This window comes from Oncorhynchus gorbuscha, linkage group LG01, assembly GCF_021184085.1.
Source record: "Oncorhynchus gorbuscha isolate QuinsamMale2020 ecotype Even-year linkage group LG01, OgorEven_v1.0, whole genome shotgun sequence".
Taxonomy (NCBI): Eukaryota; Metazoa; Chordata; class Actinopteri; order Salmoniformes; family Salmonidae; genus Oncorhynchus; species Oncorhynchus gorbuscha.
This window is the reverse complement of record NC_060173.1, coordinates 31,444,674-31,459,162: the sequence shown is the minus strand read 5'-3', so window position 1 is coordinate 31,459,162 and position 14,489 is coordinate 31,444,674. Positions and strand designations below refer to the sequence as shown.

At 41.9% G+C, this 14,489-nt stretch overlaps 1 long non-coding RNA gene across 1 annotated transcript; it reads right to left on the bottom strand.

Moving 5' to 3' along the window:
• Positions 1 to 6,181: 6,181 nt before the first annotated feature.
• On the bottom strand, positions 6,182 to 12,411 carry LOC124035995. The gene is made up of 3 exons (XR_006838829.1): positions 12,261 to 12,411; positions 11,763 to 12,005; positions 6,182 to 6,692 (listed from the first exon to the last, which is right to left on the bottom strand). It is a non-coding gene; the product is annotated as an uncharacterized LOC124035995 (long non-coding RNA).
• Positions 12,412 to 14,489: the final 2,078 nt, after the last annotated feature.

Sequence of the window (14,489 nt, the reverse complement as noted above, 5' to 3'; positions counted from 1 at the left end):
AGCACACCGTTGAGCTGGGAAGGACTGGAGATTTCTTTGCTGTCAGACTTGGCGGTTCCCGGGAAGTGTCAAAACATACAGACTACTCAGAATTGTTGTTAAAAGTGGTGGGCCTACAACCAAACATATAAATCAAATAAATCAGGGATGTTTGTGTTGGCAAGCTAAGCTATCCTGGATAAAATGAACAGAACTATCCGTATCAAACGATAAATTGTATTTCCAGGCACTAGATTTTGCCCTATTCTAAATTGGTTTAGACATTCCCCTTGGCTGAGTATAGAGAGACATATGGTATCTCTTATTGCCCTGGTAGAGGTGACCTTCACCAATATATCCCTTAAACAAACTACACTTTGACCCTAATATTGTTCACCAATAATAACACTATGTACTCAGGACAAAAGTTACTTTCCTTGACAAATGTTCTGCCGTTTTACTTTAATGCATTGTTGCGAACAAGATGCATGTTTTGGAATATTTTTATTCTGTACAGCCTTCCTGCCTTTTTTAAAACCAATATACCCATTTACCTTCGTTGCGAGGCATTGGGAAACCTCTCTGTTCTTTCTGGTTGAATCTGTGTTTGAAATTCACTACTCGACTGAGGGACCATACAGTTAATTTTTATGTGTGGGGTACATGTTAAACACCATTATTGCACACAGAGTCCATGCAAATTATTATGTGACTTGTTCAGCACATTTTTACCCCTGAACTTATTTATATTTGCCACAACAAAGGGGTTGAATACTTGACTCAAGGCATTTCAGCTATTCATTTTTAACTCATTTGTAAAATGACTAAAAACATAATTCCACTTTGACATGATGGGGTATTGTGTGAAGACTAAGGACACAAAACCTCAGTTTAATCCATTTTAAATGTATGTGCAAAAAGTCAAGGGGTTTGAATACTTTCTGAAGGCACTGTATATCTACACACAATACCCCATGATGATGAAGGGAAAACAGGTTTTTAGACATTTTTGCAAATGTATTACAAATAAAAACAGAAATACCTTATTTACATAAGTATTCCCTTTCCTATGAGACTTGAAATAGAGCTCAGGTGCATCCTGTTTCCATTGATCATCCTCGAGATGTTTCTACAACTTGATTGGAGTCCACGTGTGGAAAATTCAATTGAAAAGGCACATGATTTGGAAAGGCACACACCTGTCTATATAAGGTACCACAGTTGACAGTGCATGTCTGAGCAAAAACCAAGACATGAGGTTGAAGAAATTGTTCGTAGAGCTCCGAGACAGGATTGTTTCGAGGCACAGATCTGGTGAAGGGTACCAAAAAATGTCTGCAGCATTGAAGGTCCCCAAGAACACAGTGGCCTCCATCATTCTTAAATGGAAGAAGTTTGGAATCATCAAGGCTCTTCTGAGAGCTGGCCAATGAGCAATCGGGGGAGAAGGGCATTGGTCAGGGAGGTGATCAAGATCCCGATGGTCACTCTGACAGAGCTCCAGAGTTTCTCTGTGGAGATGGGAAAACCTTCCAGAAGGACAACCATCTCTGCAGCACTTTACCAATCAGGCCTTTATGGTAGAGTGGCCAGACGGAAGCCACTCCTCAGTAAAAGGCACATGACAGCCAGCTTGAAATTTACCAAAAGGCACCTAAAGACTCACAGACCATGAGAAACAAGATTCTCTGGTCTGATGAAACCATGATTGAAGTCTTTGGCCTGAATGCCAAGCATCACGTCTGGAGGAAATCTGGCACCATCCCTACGGTGAAGCATGGTGGTGGCAGCAGCATGCTGTGGGGATGTTTTCAGTGGCAAGGACTAGAAGAATAGTCAGGATCGAGGCAAAGATGAACAGAGCAAAGTACAGAGCGATCCTTGATGAAAACCTGCTCCAGAGCTCTCGGGACAAAGGTTTACATTCCAACAGGACAACGACCCTAAGCACACAGCCAAGACAACACAGAAGTGGCTTCGGGACAAGTTTCTGAATATCCTTGAGTGGCCCAGCCAGACTTAAACCTGATCGAACATCTATTTTTAAAAATTTAATCCAGGCTGTAAAGTAACAAAATGTTGAAAAAAATCCAGGGTCTGAATTTTTCCAAACACACTGTACACACCTATTTTCATCTTTTTTTACTCTCTTTGCTTTTAGGCCCACGGAGAAGGGGTGGTATGGTTAGGAATTTCTCTGGTTGCTGTGGAGGAGGGTGGGAGGGTGGATGTAAAAGCATCCTCGGTTGACAAGGAACCTTTAATGTTTATGGGGGTGGGGGGGAACGACTGACAGCCATCCTGTGTTAGGTACTTGTGTGGTCTACATTACACCTTCACAGTAAATCACACATCATAGTAACGGGTAACCCCCCCACCACACACACACACACACACACACACACACACACACACACACACACACACACACACACACACACACACACACACACACACACACACACACACACACACACACACACACACACACACACACACACACACACACACACACACAGTGTTACATCCATTGGAGGCTGCTGAGGGGAGATAGCTGAAACGGAGCTGAAAACAACAGAATACAAAGCTTACTTACAAGCCCTTAACCAACAAAGCAGATTTAAGAAAATAGAGTTAAGAAATAAATGAAAGTAGAAAATATATGTATTTTTAAAAGTAACACAATAAAATAACAATAATGAGACTGTATACAGGGGGTACTGGTACCGAGTCAATGTGCAGGGGTAATTTGTACATGTAGGTAGGGGTAAAGTGACTATGCATAGATAATAAACAGCCAGTAGCAGCAGTGTAAAAAGAAAGACGGGAGGGGGGGGTTGATGAATTGTACAGCAGTCTTATGGCTTGGGCGTTGAAGCTGTTAAAGAGCCCTTTGGACCTCGACTAGGTGTAACAGTATAACTTTAGACCATCCCCTCGCCCATACTGGGCGCGAACCAGGGACCCTCTGCACACATCAACAACAGTCACTACTACAGTCACTAAGGGGAACCACTACTTCAAGGTCTCAGAGCAAGTGACGTCACCGATTGAAATGCTATTTAGCGCGCACCACCGCTAACTAGCTAGCCGTTTCACATTCATTACATTGGCACTCCGGTACCGTTTGCCGTGCGCCAGCAGAAAGAACAGTCTATAACTTGGGTGACGAGTCTTTGACGATTTTGTGGGCCTTCCTCTGACACGCCTAGTATATAGGTCCTGGAAGGCAGGAAGCTTGTTCCTAGTGATGTACTGAGCTGTAAGCACTACCCTCTGTAGCACCTTGCGGTCGAATGCCGAACAGTTGCCATACCAGGCGGTGATGCAACCAGTCAGGATGCTCTCGATGTGCAGCTGTAGAACTTTTTGAAGATCTGCGGACCTAGGTGTTTGATGTATTTGATGACCTTCCATCCATTCTGCTCCAGCCATCACCACAAGCCCGTCCTCCCCAATTAAGGTGCCACCAACCTCCTTTGGTTATATCCCTGTTAAACAGACATGTTGATGAGATCTGGGTTTGACCACTGGAGATCAAGTTACTGTCAAGGTCAGAGGTCAACAACTGATTTATTATGGGGTCACCATTTGAGATGTTGGCTGTGTATGTGCATGTTTTTTAAATATATTTTTTACCTTTATTTAACTAGGCAAGTCAGTTAAGAACAAATTCTTATTTACAGTGACATCCTAGGATCAGTGGGTTAACTGCCTTGTTCAGGGGCAGAACAACAGATTTTTACCTTGTCAGCTCGGGGATTTGATCTAGGTGTTCTGACGGTTAAAGCATCTGGGATGTTAGTCCATCTACTGAGGTCGGATTGAGTTGATTTGGGCATTCTGTAAAAGTTTTATCTAAGGAAGGAAATATATATACTCCCAAATATTTTAAAGGGGAAACGATTGGGATTCCATAAGTAGAGGTGGAGCCCTCCGTTGGGGTCTTGAGAGGCAATAGGCTGATTTGGTTAGATTCATTTTATAATTTGAGATTAAGCTGAATTTCTCTATGATCTTCAGTGCGTTTGGAAGCGATTGAGATACATTGTCTAGCAAAACACTGTCCACGTATAATGAGATGAAGTGATCACTAGATTTGAGGTAAATTGGTGTTATTTCCTTCGACTGGCAAATTGTCTGGGCCATAGGTTCCATGAATAATAAAAATAGCATAGGAGAAATCGATGATATCATATTTAAGTAATTTCTTGCAGAATTGTGATTATGGTTCCCATAGAGCAGTGGTCTTCAATTCTGTCCCCAGAGAAGCTTCTGCTCCTGTCCTGCTCTAACACCTTAATTTAGTAGCTGCATCAGTTGAAATGTGTTAGTGCTGATCTGGAACGAAAGTCCTGCTCTAACACCTTAATTTATCTCTATGTTATTGATCTGTCAGCAGTATTCTATCTTTATCTCTATGGTATTGATCTGTCAGCAGTATTCTATCTTTATCTCTATGGTATTGATCTGTCAGCAGTATTCTATCTTTATCTCTATGGTATTGATCTGTCAGCAGTATTCTATCTTTATCTCTATGGTATTGATCTGTCAGCAGTATTCTATCTTTATCTCTATGGTATTGATCTGTCAGCAGTATTCTATCAGAGTATCTTTATCTCTATGGTATTGATCTGTCAGCAGTATTCTATCAGAGTATCTTTATCTCTATGGTATTGATCTGTCAGCAGTATTCTATCAGAGTATCTTTATCTCTATGGTGTTGATCTGTCAGCAGTATTCTATCAGAGTATCATTATCTCTATGGTATTGATCTGTCAGCAGTATTCTATCAGAGTATCTTTATCTCTATGGTATTGATCTGTCAGCAGTATTCTATCAGATTATCGTTTTCTCTATGGTATTGATTTGTCAGCAGTATTCTATCAGAGTATCTTTATCTCTATGGTATTGATCTGTCAGCAGTATTCTATCAGAGTATCTTTATCTCTATGGTATTGATCTGTCAGCAGTATTCTATCTTTATCTCTATGGTATTGATCTGTCAGCAGTATTCTATCAGAGTATCTTTATCTCTATGGTATTGATCTGTCAGCAGTATTCTATCAGAGTATCTTTATCTCTATGGTATTGATCTGTCAGCAGTATTCTATCAGAGTATCTATATCTCTATGTTATTGATCTGTCAGCAGTATTCTATCAGAGTATCTTTCTGTCTATGGTATTGATCTGTCAGCAGTATTTTATCAGAGACTGAGAAAGAAGGATACTGGACGTACGCACGCACACAGACTAGAGGCCACAGTGTGTGAGGCTTGTTTCCATGCAGCCCTGGACCACCTCATACACTAATGGTGATTGGAGATTGAGAAAGTGACCTACAGCGATGCAGCTGTGATGACCCCAATAATGAGTCACAGTGAACTAGATCACGCAAGAGGAGCGAGGTCACCTCCTGTCACACTGACCTTTGACCTTGACAGCAGTACAGATGTGTGTGTTCTGTATCTACAGTAGTCATTGATTAGCTTGTGAAGGAAATGTTATTGTGGACATGGAAAGTGGTGGCTGGTTTTCTGTCACCCAGACACAACACACTCACAAGACACATTTAAACACATATTCTTTATTAAATATGACAGCTTATACAAAGATATAGACTAAGATGAATAAAACAGACAATGTACATTTGGGGAAACATCTCGGCCACATTCGTTTCACTGGTTTAGTCAGTGAAATATTTACAACAAATAAGCTTGAATAAATGTTAAATTAAACAACATATCTTTAAACGTTCAAGTCATAGCAAACATAAAACAGTATTTACTTTAAAGTGCTTCACGGGTTTCTAATACACTTGACCAAGTAGCTCACTAGACACGAGAGAGAGAGAGAGAGAGAGAGAGAGAGAGAGAGAGAGAGAGAGAGAGAGAGAGAGAGAGAGAGAGAGATAATTGAAATTGAGAGTTTAGAGACACAAGAATATAGGGATGATCATGGGGGATTGTAGATCAGCTCAGCTCATTGGGGACAGGAATAATGACTTGAACAACAAGGTATTACAGACCTCATTCCACCCTACCCACAGTCAGCACTTAAAACTCTAAGTTTCTTCCACCACTTTGCATCTGACCCACATTCTGCCGTTAGCCGTGTCTGTGTATAGGTTGTTGTCTTGTTCATGAATGTATTCAGATGTGGCCCTGCCTGTGTGTTGCTTGTTGATTACGTTATTCAGCTGTAGCTGTGTCTGTATATTGGTTGACGATAATGTTATTCAACAGTGACTGTGCCTGTTTGTTGGTTGCTGATAAAGTTATTCAGCCGTAGCTGTGCGGGCTACGGGGATTGATGGGGGAGGAGTCTTGCCTCCCACTCTGTCCAATCAGCTGGTAGAGTCGGTGACTGAGGTTCTGAACTTGACAGGTTCCCAGGACACACCCCACCCTCATCAGCTGACCATGGCCACGCCCACTGCTACCGTTGGCATGACGGCGACCCCGTGACGTCCCCACTCTAGAGAGGTTGTCGTTTTGGTCAGGCAATGGACTGGATGGCTTGGCCAGTGGACCTTCATGGTCAGGCATTAGGTTAGACTGCCTCGGGGGTCCTTTAGGGAGCAGGGCCCTCCAGACGGCCCATCTGTTTCCAGGGCAACACTGTTGTCCAGGGCAACAGTCGGGGTGACAACCGTCGCCATAGTGAGAGACGAAGACGACCTAGGTGTCCAGGAGGTTCTGGATAACATAAACCTAAGAGAGAAAGAGAGAGACAGCCGCATACATGCCGCAAAAACACGCACGCACACACACACAGAAACACACACACCCCAGTCAGGTACAGCAGTCAGGTACAGCAATTACTACTTGGATTTCTGAGTGTAATTTGAGCATTGAGACGAGGAGGAATGTTTCACAGACACACTCGGAACAGGTAACCTGAGAAGAACTGAGAGAGGCAGAGAGCGAGAGACCTGGCTCCAGAAATATGCTGTGCAAGAACATCATATTCCAGACACAAATGAACTTGGCTTTTTAAATATACTATATAGGAGAAAATGTCCAGTTATACAACTCATACAGAAATGACAGTCATGCTTATTAATGTTTCTAAATTTAAGTTAAAGCCTTACGAGACATTTCTTGGGATTCATTCAATGATTGCAGTTCGTATGATTAGTAATGTATTTAGAGTTAATCAACAACACCTCTTTGTTTTTTAAGTCTTAAGAAATGTCTAAACAACACACACCAGAGAGAGAGTGAGAAAGAGGAGGGGGAGAGACTTCCTGAGACCTACTCAGTCAAGAGCCTCTACTACTCTTCTCTATTTTAATGCTTCATCTTTTATACTTAGGCTTTTCACCTCCCTCCCTCCCCTCCTTTCTTGTCTCTCACTCTACTACAATGGCCTCTCCCCTCGTTTTCCCCCCACGCTTTCTCTTCATTCCCTCCCTCCTTTATCCAGCCGTCTGAGTGGCAGTAAGAGGCTGTCTGATGAGTTGGGTGACCTGCCTGAGCGATTATGCAACACACACACACACACACACACACACACACACACACACACACACACACACACACACACACACACACACACACACACACACACACACACACACACACACACACACACACACACACACACACACACACACACACACACACACACACACACACACACACACACACACACACACAGTGTACGAATTACCCTGAATGAGCCATGAGCTCCCATAAAGGCAACAAAAGTTCAACTTTGGGTCGGGGTCTCTAAATAATGCTAATTTGATTGAAATGCAATTTTGTACTGCTACAGTGGTAAATATGAAAATAAAAACGTATTCTAAATTGAACGAACACCCCCACCTCTCTGTCATGGTTTAAACTGTATTTCGGCCACTTTTCATGTTTCCCGACTTTTCTTTTTACAAAAAAGAGGCATCAATTAATTCAGGTTACAATCGTTGAATGTCATTACACTTTATGGTGTTGTGTAACAGCTGTGTCTTTCCATTCATCAAACGGCGAGTGCATAGTGCACTGTTTGGATGCTGGAATTATTTTGCAGTGGACGAATGTGCGCAAGTAGCCTAGTTTTTGAAGGAATTTGTTTGACAATCACATGAAGACATCATGACTGGTTGCGTTCATGCCACATTAAAAGTTATTATATTTTTACAGTTAAATTGCCATTTTTATTAGGTCCATTAAAAAATGGGTGCATGTGCAAGTGTCCACACATAGGAGGTCCTGTGAAAAAGTTGAGGCCCCTCCAAATGTCATGATATAATTCACTTTGACTATACTGCTAAAACAGTCCTTTTCTGTGTCTATCCATCTGTCAGTCTGTGTTAGTAAGTGCGTGCGTGGATCACACAGCGTGTTGCAACATTAGTGTTTATGTTACCTGAACCCTTTTACACACTAAAAGATATTAGTCATGAATGGGTATATGGCCTGTGAATGTTCGTGTTGATGACAGGAGACACAGTGTCTGCTTCAGAGTCTCATTCATCTGTTTCATCTGACCACACACACACACACACACACACACACACACACACACACACACACACACACACACACACACACACACACACACACACACACACACACACACACACACACACACACACACACACACACACACACACACACACACACACACACACACACACACACACACACACACACACACACAGAAGTAGCGGGTGGTGTATGGTCAGTGGTCTACATTTTGGTGCCAAGTGCCTTTTTCTTCAGGAGACGACCTTGTTCTGACACGATCCCCAGGTGGTCCTGGCGCTCCAAATTGTTAGAGAGGTGTGTGTGTGTCTTAATGGTGCATGGAGCATAAGAAAACACTATAACTGCCAGGAAGTCAGGTGTAGGGTGCACGTGTTTGTCCTACTAATGTACAGCTAACGTTTAACATTTCACTGATGTCCAGAGGGTCTGGAAACAGAGACAATGTGTGTGTCTCTGTGACCGTTGACCTGTGTGGTTTAATATGGCAGCCGTTTTACACGGGGTCATGATGTCCCTTCAGAGAGGACTGAATAACACACTGGATTACTGGATATTAAAGATAGGCCTGCATACCAGCCTACATTACCTCACATACACTATAGTTTGGGCAGGTGGTGTTGAAGATTATTTGAGCTCATACCTAAAGCTCTTTTTTCTAGAGTGTGACAGTAAAACTTAACAATAACAGTGAAATCTGCATTTTGTTAACTAATGCCATAAAATAACAGCTACAGTACACATGCAAATGGAATAGAGAGTAATGAGAACATGGAATGTCCGTAATCCCTCCATGAGTTGATACAGCTTATGCACACTCGTCACATTAGAATGACGGCATCTGTAGGAAGACAATTGAGGGATGGAAGGGTGCTTCTATTGGAGGAAAGCCAGACTGAATCAGTGAAGTGAAATAGTAGTGAAATATTCACTACTATATTCACTACTTCAATAGTAGGGAGATATTCACTTTGGATTCCAGGCTAGTTCTCTTTTACATAGAACTAAACCATGGACTTTCATGTTACCAGTCAGAGTTGCTTTTACTTTTGTGTGTGTGTGTGTGTGTGTGTGTGTGTGTGTGTGTGTGTGTGTGTGTGTGTGTGTGTGTGTGTGTGTGTGTGTGTGTGTGTGTGTGTGTGTGTGTGTGTGTGTGTGTGTGTGTGTGTGTGTGTGTGTGTGTGTGTGTGTCATAAGAACATTTTGATAAACAATCATATCTATTAGAAAACAAATAACATTTTGATAAACAATCATATCTATTAGAAAGAAAGAAAGAGAAATAGAGAGAGAAAGAGAGAGAGAGAAAGAGAAGAGAGAGAGAGAGAGAGAGAGAGAGAGAGAGAGAGAGAGAGAGAGAGAGAGAGAGAGAGAGAGAGAGAGAGAGAGAGAGAGAGAGAGAGAAAGAAGAAAGAAAGGAAGAAAGAAAGAAAAAGATAGAAAGAAAGAAAAAGAAAGAGAGAGAGAGAAAAAGAAACAGAGAGGAAAAGAGAGAGAAAGAGAGAAAAAGAGAGAAAGAAAAAGAGAGAAAAAGGAGAGAAAGAAAAAGAGAGAGAGAAAAAGAGAGATAGAAAAAGAGAGAGAAAAGGAGAGAAAGAAAAAGAGAGAAAGAAATAGAGAGAAAGGATGAGAGAAAGGATGAGAGAGAGAGAAAAAGAGAGAGAGAAAAAGAGAGAGAGAAAAAGAGAGAAAGAAAAAGAGAGAGAGAAAAAGAGAGAGAGAAAAAGAGAGAGAGAAAAAGAGAGAGAGAAAAAGAGAGAGAGAGAGAAAAAGAGAGAGAGAAGAGAGAGAGAGAGAGAGAGAGAGAGAGAGAGAGAGAGAGAGAGAGAGAGAGAGAGAGAGAGAGAGAAAGAAAGAAAGAGAAAGGGAGAGAGAATGAGAACGAGAGAGGAGGTGGTGACGGCTCCCTCTATGTGACTAATAACGATTGACTGGTGTGGAAATAAAGATAAAGGTTGGGTGGAGAAATTGAGAAACCGCTACTGTGTCCGATCAAATTATAACGTCTGCAGAGATCTGATGAAATACTGATTCTAGCATCAGACTACTGTACCTGATCACTACCTCTGAATATGGAGGGGCTGTGTGTGTGCGTGTGCATACGTCCATTTGTGTGAATAAAGAGCTACTCTTGCATTCCTCCCAGGTTAGAGCCCAGCATGAGCCCTGAACCAAAGAGAAGCACACACCAACCATCTTTCACACACCAACCCCCTCACAACCACTTCAGATGAGAGAAACACTACTTCCCTACTTCTCCTTTCTCTCCTCCGCCTGTCCTTTTCAACTCTTTACATGTCTCATTTATTTTACATTTTAGTCATTTAGCAGACACTCTTATCTAGAGCGATTGGTTCTCCGTGGGAATCAAACCCAAAACGCTGGCGTTGAGAGTGTAATGCTCTACCAACCGAGCCACACAGGACTTGTAACACTGTAAGACACACACCACATACACATGTGACAGGTTCTAGTAAAATTATGTAATGTTGGATGGAGGACTGGAGTTGAGAAACACGGTGGTAAGATACCATAACTAGCACCTGCTCCATTAGTTAGCATTCAAAACACAGCTTCCAGAGAGATACTGGTCACTACAGTAGATCTCTGATAAAGCAATTTACTTCCTACTGTAAACACACACACACACTGAGCAACACACTGCCCCTCAACCTTCCCTCACAAACTGAGGTGTTAATATTGTGTATCAGTGTTCCCAATCCTTATTAAATCACAATGGAAACAAACACACACGCACACACCCGTATAGCCCTCCACCTCCCTCTCATTCATTATACAGGGTCATTCTTCCGGGGGCTTTTAGAGGAATTACCTCATTCTGTTGTTGTAACCTTTTCACACATAACTTACTGCCACTGCAATGGCCAGACAGAGAGAGGTTAGGAGCAGGGTGTGTATAAAATGAAGAAGGGGGGGGGGGTGTATAATTTATGTTCCATCTCTCCCTTCCACCTAATACACTGAAGCAGACACACACATCCCAAAGACAGATATGATTACCCAAACAGTGAACACAGAGATTGGCCCACAGCTCTGTCTGGATCAATAGCATTAGCTCATACTGTCTCTTCTTAAATATGTTGCATTATGGACTGCTTGATCTCCATCCTTCAAAATAATAATAAAGTAATGACGCCTTATTTTGCCTTGCACCCTCACCTCCTAAACCCTAGGACTCGCATACTGTCATTTGATTGATTTACTACAGTAGTCTAGAGGTTTGCAGCAAAACCATGTTATATCAGTTACAGTGATAGTGTGAAGTGGCCGTACCTGTGAGGCTGTGTCCGGGCTGGCCGCGACAGGGCCAGGGTGTGTGTCTCCACGGTTAGCAGGCTAAGGCAGCAGAGCCATGCCGGGTACAGTGAGGGCATTGCGGCAAGCGGGAGTCACAACCCTCGGGTACAGGTTAGAACAGGCCAGAAAAGATCAACTGAAGAAAAACTCCACTGTTCTCAGGCAAAGGCAGAATCTCCCCTCACTGAGGAATAGTTTAGTCAGCACACCTGTTGCAGTCTAAAAGAAACATACGTGGAATTCCTTAAATTAAATAACAAGCAGTATATCATAACTACGGTATTTAGTTGTAAGCTAATTGCGTGACAAAATAGCAGCAATTTTGCGAAATTCAATGGAAAAACGATGCATCAAGATTTCATGACAAAAACATTTAAATCAACTTTTCAAATGTTTAAATTATTCAGAATATTGCTTTCCTGATTGAAAATCACCTAAACAAGATTATATTAACAGTCCTAGTAGGCTACTAACCCAGTTTGGTGTTAATAATTATCAGTGTAGTCTCGGTTGCGTCTTGCGGGTTCGGACAGAACTCTGGAGATGATAGTGCGCTGGCATGGCGCGCCTTTATAATTCGGGAGCAGGGCCTGATTAATGCAGGGGCTTAAAGGGCTGAAGCCCCGGGACCCAGCCCGTAGGGGGCCCTTGAGGCAGAGAAAAATTGAGAAAAAAAATGTTTTACTGCAACCGCCAACCACAGGAGCCTGCTAATCATCAGCTGTGGGAGGAGAGGAAGTGGGGAGAACCTGCTTTGGTTGGGGACAATAAAAAGCCACTCTTAAATGTGCATTTTTGTCACACAACAAAATGCCACAGATGTCTCAAGTTTTGAGGGAGCGTACAATTGACATGCTGAAAGCAGGAATGTCCACCAGAGCTGTTAACAGAGAATTTAATCTTGATTTATCTACAATTAGCCATCTCCGACAGGATTTTAGAGAAACCGTCTCACGGAAGCTCATCTGCATGCTTGTTGTCCTTACCAGGGTCTTGACCTAACTGAAGTGTCATAACCAACTTTAAGCAAATGCGCACCTTCAATGGCCTCTGGCACGCTGGAGAAGTGTGCTCTTCATGGATGAATCCCAGTTTCAACTGTACATGTCAGATTTTAGACAGCGTGTGTGGGAGAGTGGTTTGCTGATGTCAACTTTGTAAACAGAGTGCCCAGCGCTGGTGGTGGGGTTATGGTATGGGCATGCATAAGCTACAGACAACAAACTCAATTGCGTTTTATCATTGGCAATTTGAAAATCCTGAGGCCCATTGTCATGCCATTCATCCACCGCCATCACCTCATGTTTCAGCACAATAATAAACGGCCCCATGACGCAAGGATCTGTACAAAATTCCTGGAAGCTGAAAATGTCTCAGTTCTTCCATGGCCTGCATACTCACCACCCACGTTTGGAACGCTCTGGTTCGACGTGTGCGACAACGTGTTCCAGTTCCCGTCAATATCCAGCAACTTCGCACAGCCATTAAAGAGGAGTGGGACAACATTCCACAGGCCACAATCAACAGCCTGATCAACTCTATGCGAAGGAGATGTGTCGCACTGCATGATGGCAAACAGTAACACCAGATGCTGACTGGTTTTCTGATCCACACCCCTACCTTTGTTAAGGTATATGCCATATGAAATCCATAGATTAGGGCGTAATGAATTTATTTCAACTGACTGATTTCCTTGTGAACTGTACCTCATAAAAATATTTGTTATTGTTGCATGTTGGTTTAATATTTTTGTTCATTATGCATTACTAGGCTGTTAAGACCTGATGTGTAAAGGGCTCTATTCAATCCGTATCGCGGAAGTTCAGCGTTACATCGTGAATGAAATGTAGGGCTAGATTCTATTAGAACCATCCTAGCCAATACCTGCGTAGTGGTTGTTTTTTTGTTGTGTCGTAGGTGGAACTGCGGTAGAGCTGTCAAATCCACAAGCGGCTCACACCATTATACCTAAAGCCAGTGGTGAAAAAGTACCTAATTTTCTTACTTCAATAAAAGTAAAGATACCTTAATAGAAAATGACTTGAGTAAAAGTCACCCAGTAAAATATTACTTGAGTAAAAGTCTAAGACTATTAGGTTTTAACTTTACTTAAGTATCAAAAGTAAATGTAATTGCTAAAATATACTTAAGTATCAAAAGTAAAAGTATAAATAATTTAAAATTCCTTAAATGAAGCAAGTCAGACAAAACCATTCCATTTATTTTTATTTTTATGGATAGCCAAGGGCACACTCCAACACTCAGTTAAAAACCTCTTAAGGATCTCTACAGATTGGTCTCCCATCCGTGGGACGGTTGAGCTAATGTGCGCTAATGGGATAAGCATGAGGTTGTAACAAGAACATTTCCCAGGACATAGACATATCTGATATTGGCAGATAAATTCTTGTTAATCTAACTGCACTGTCCAATTTACAGTAGCTATTGCAGTTAAATAATACCATGCTATTGTGTGAGGAGAGTGCACAGTTATGAACTTGAAAAGTTATTAATAAACCAATTAGGCACATTTTGGCAGTCTTGATACAACATTTTGATCAGATATGCAATGGTTTATTGGATCATTCTTAAACTTTGCATATAGACTGCTGCCATCTAGTGGAAAAATCTAAATAATAAACTAATACATTATGGCCTTTCTCTTGCATTTCAAAGATGATGGTACAAAAAAAAACAAAAAAA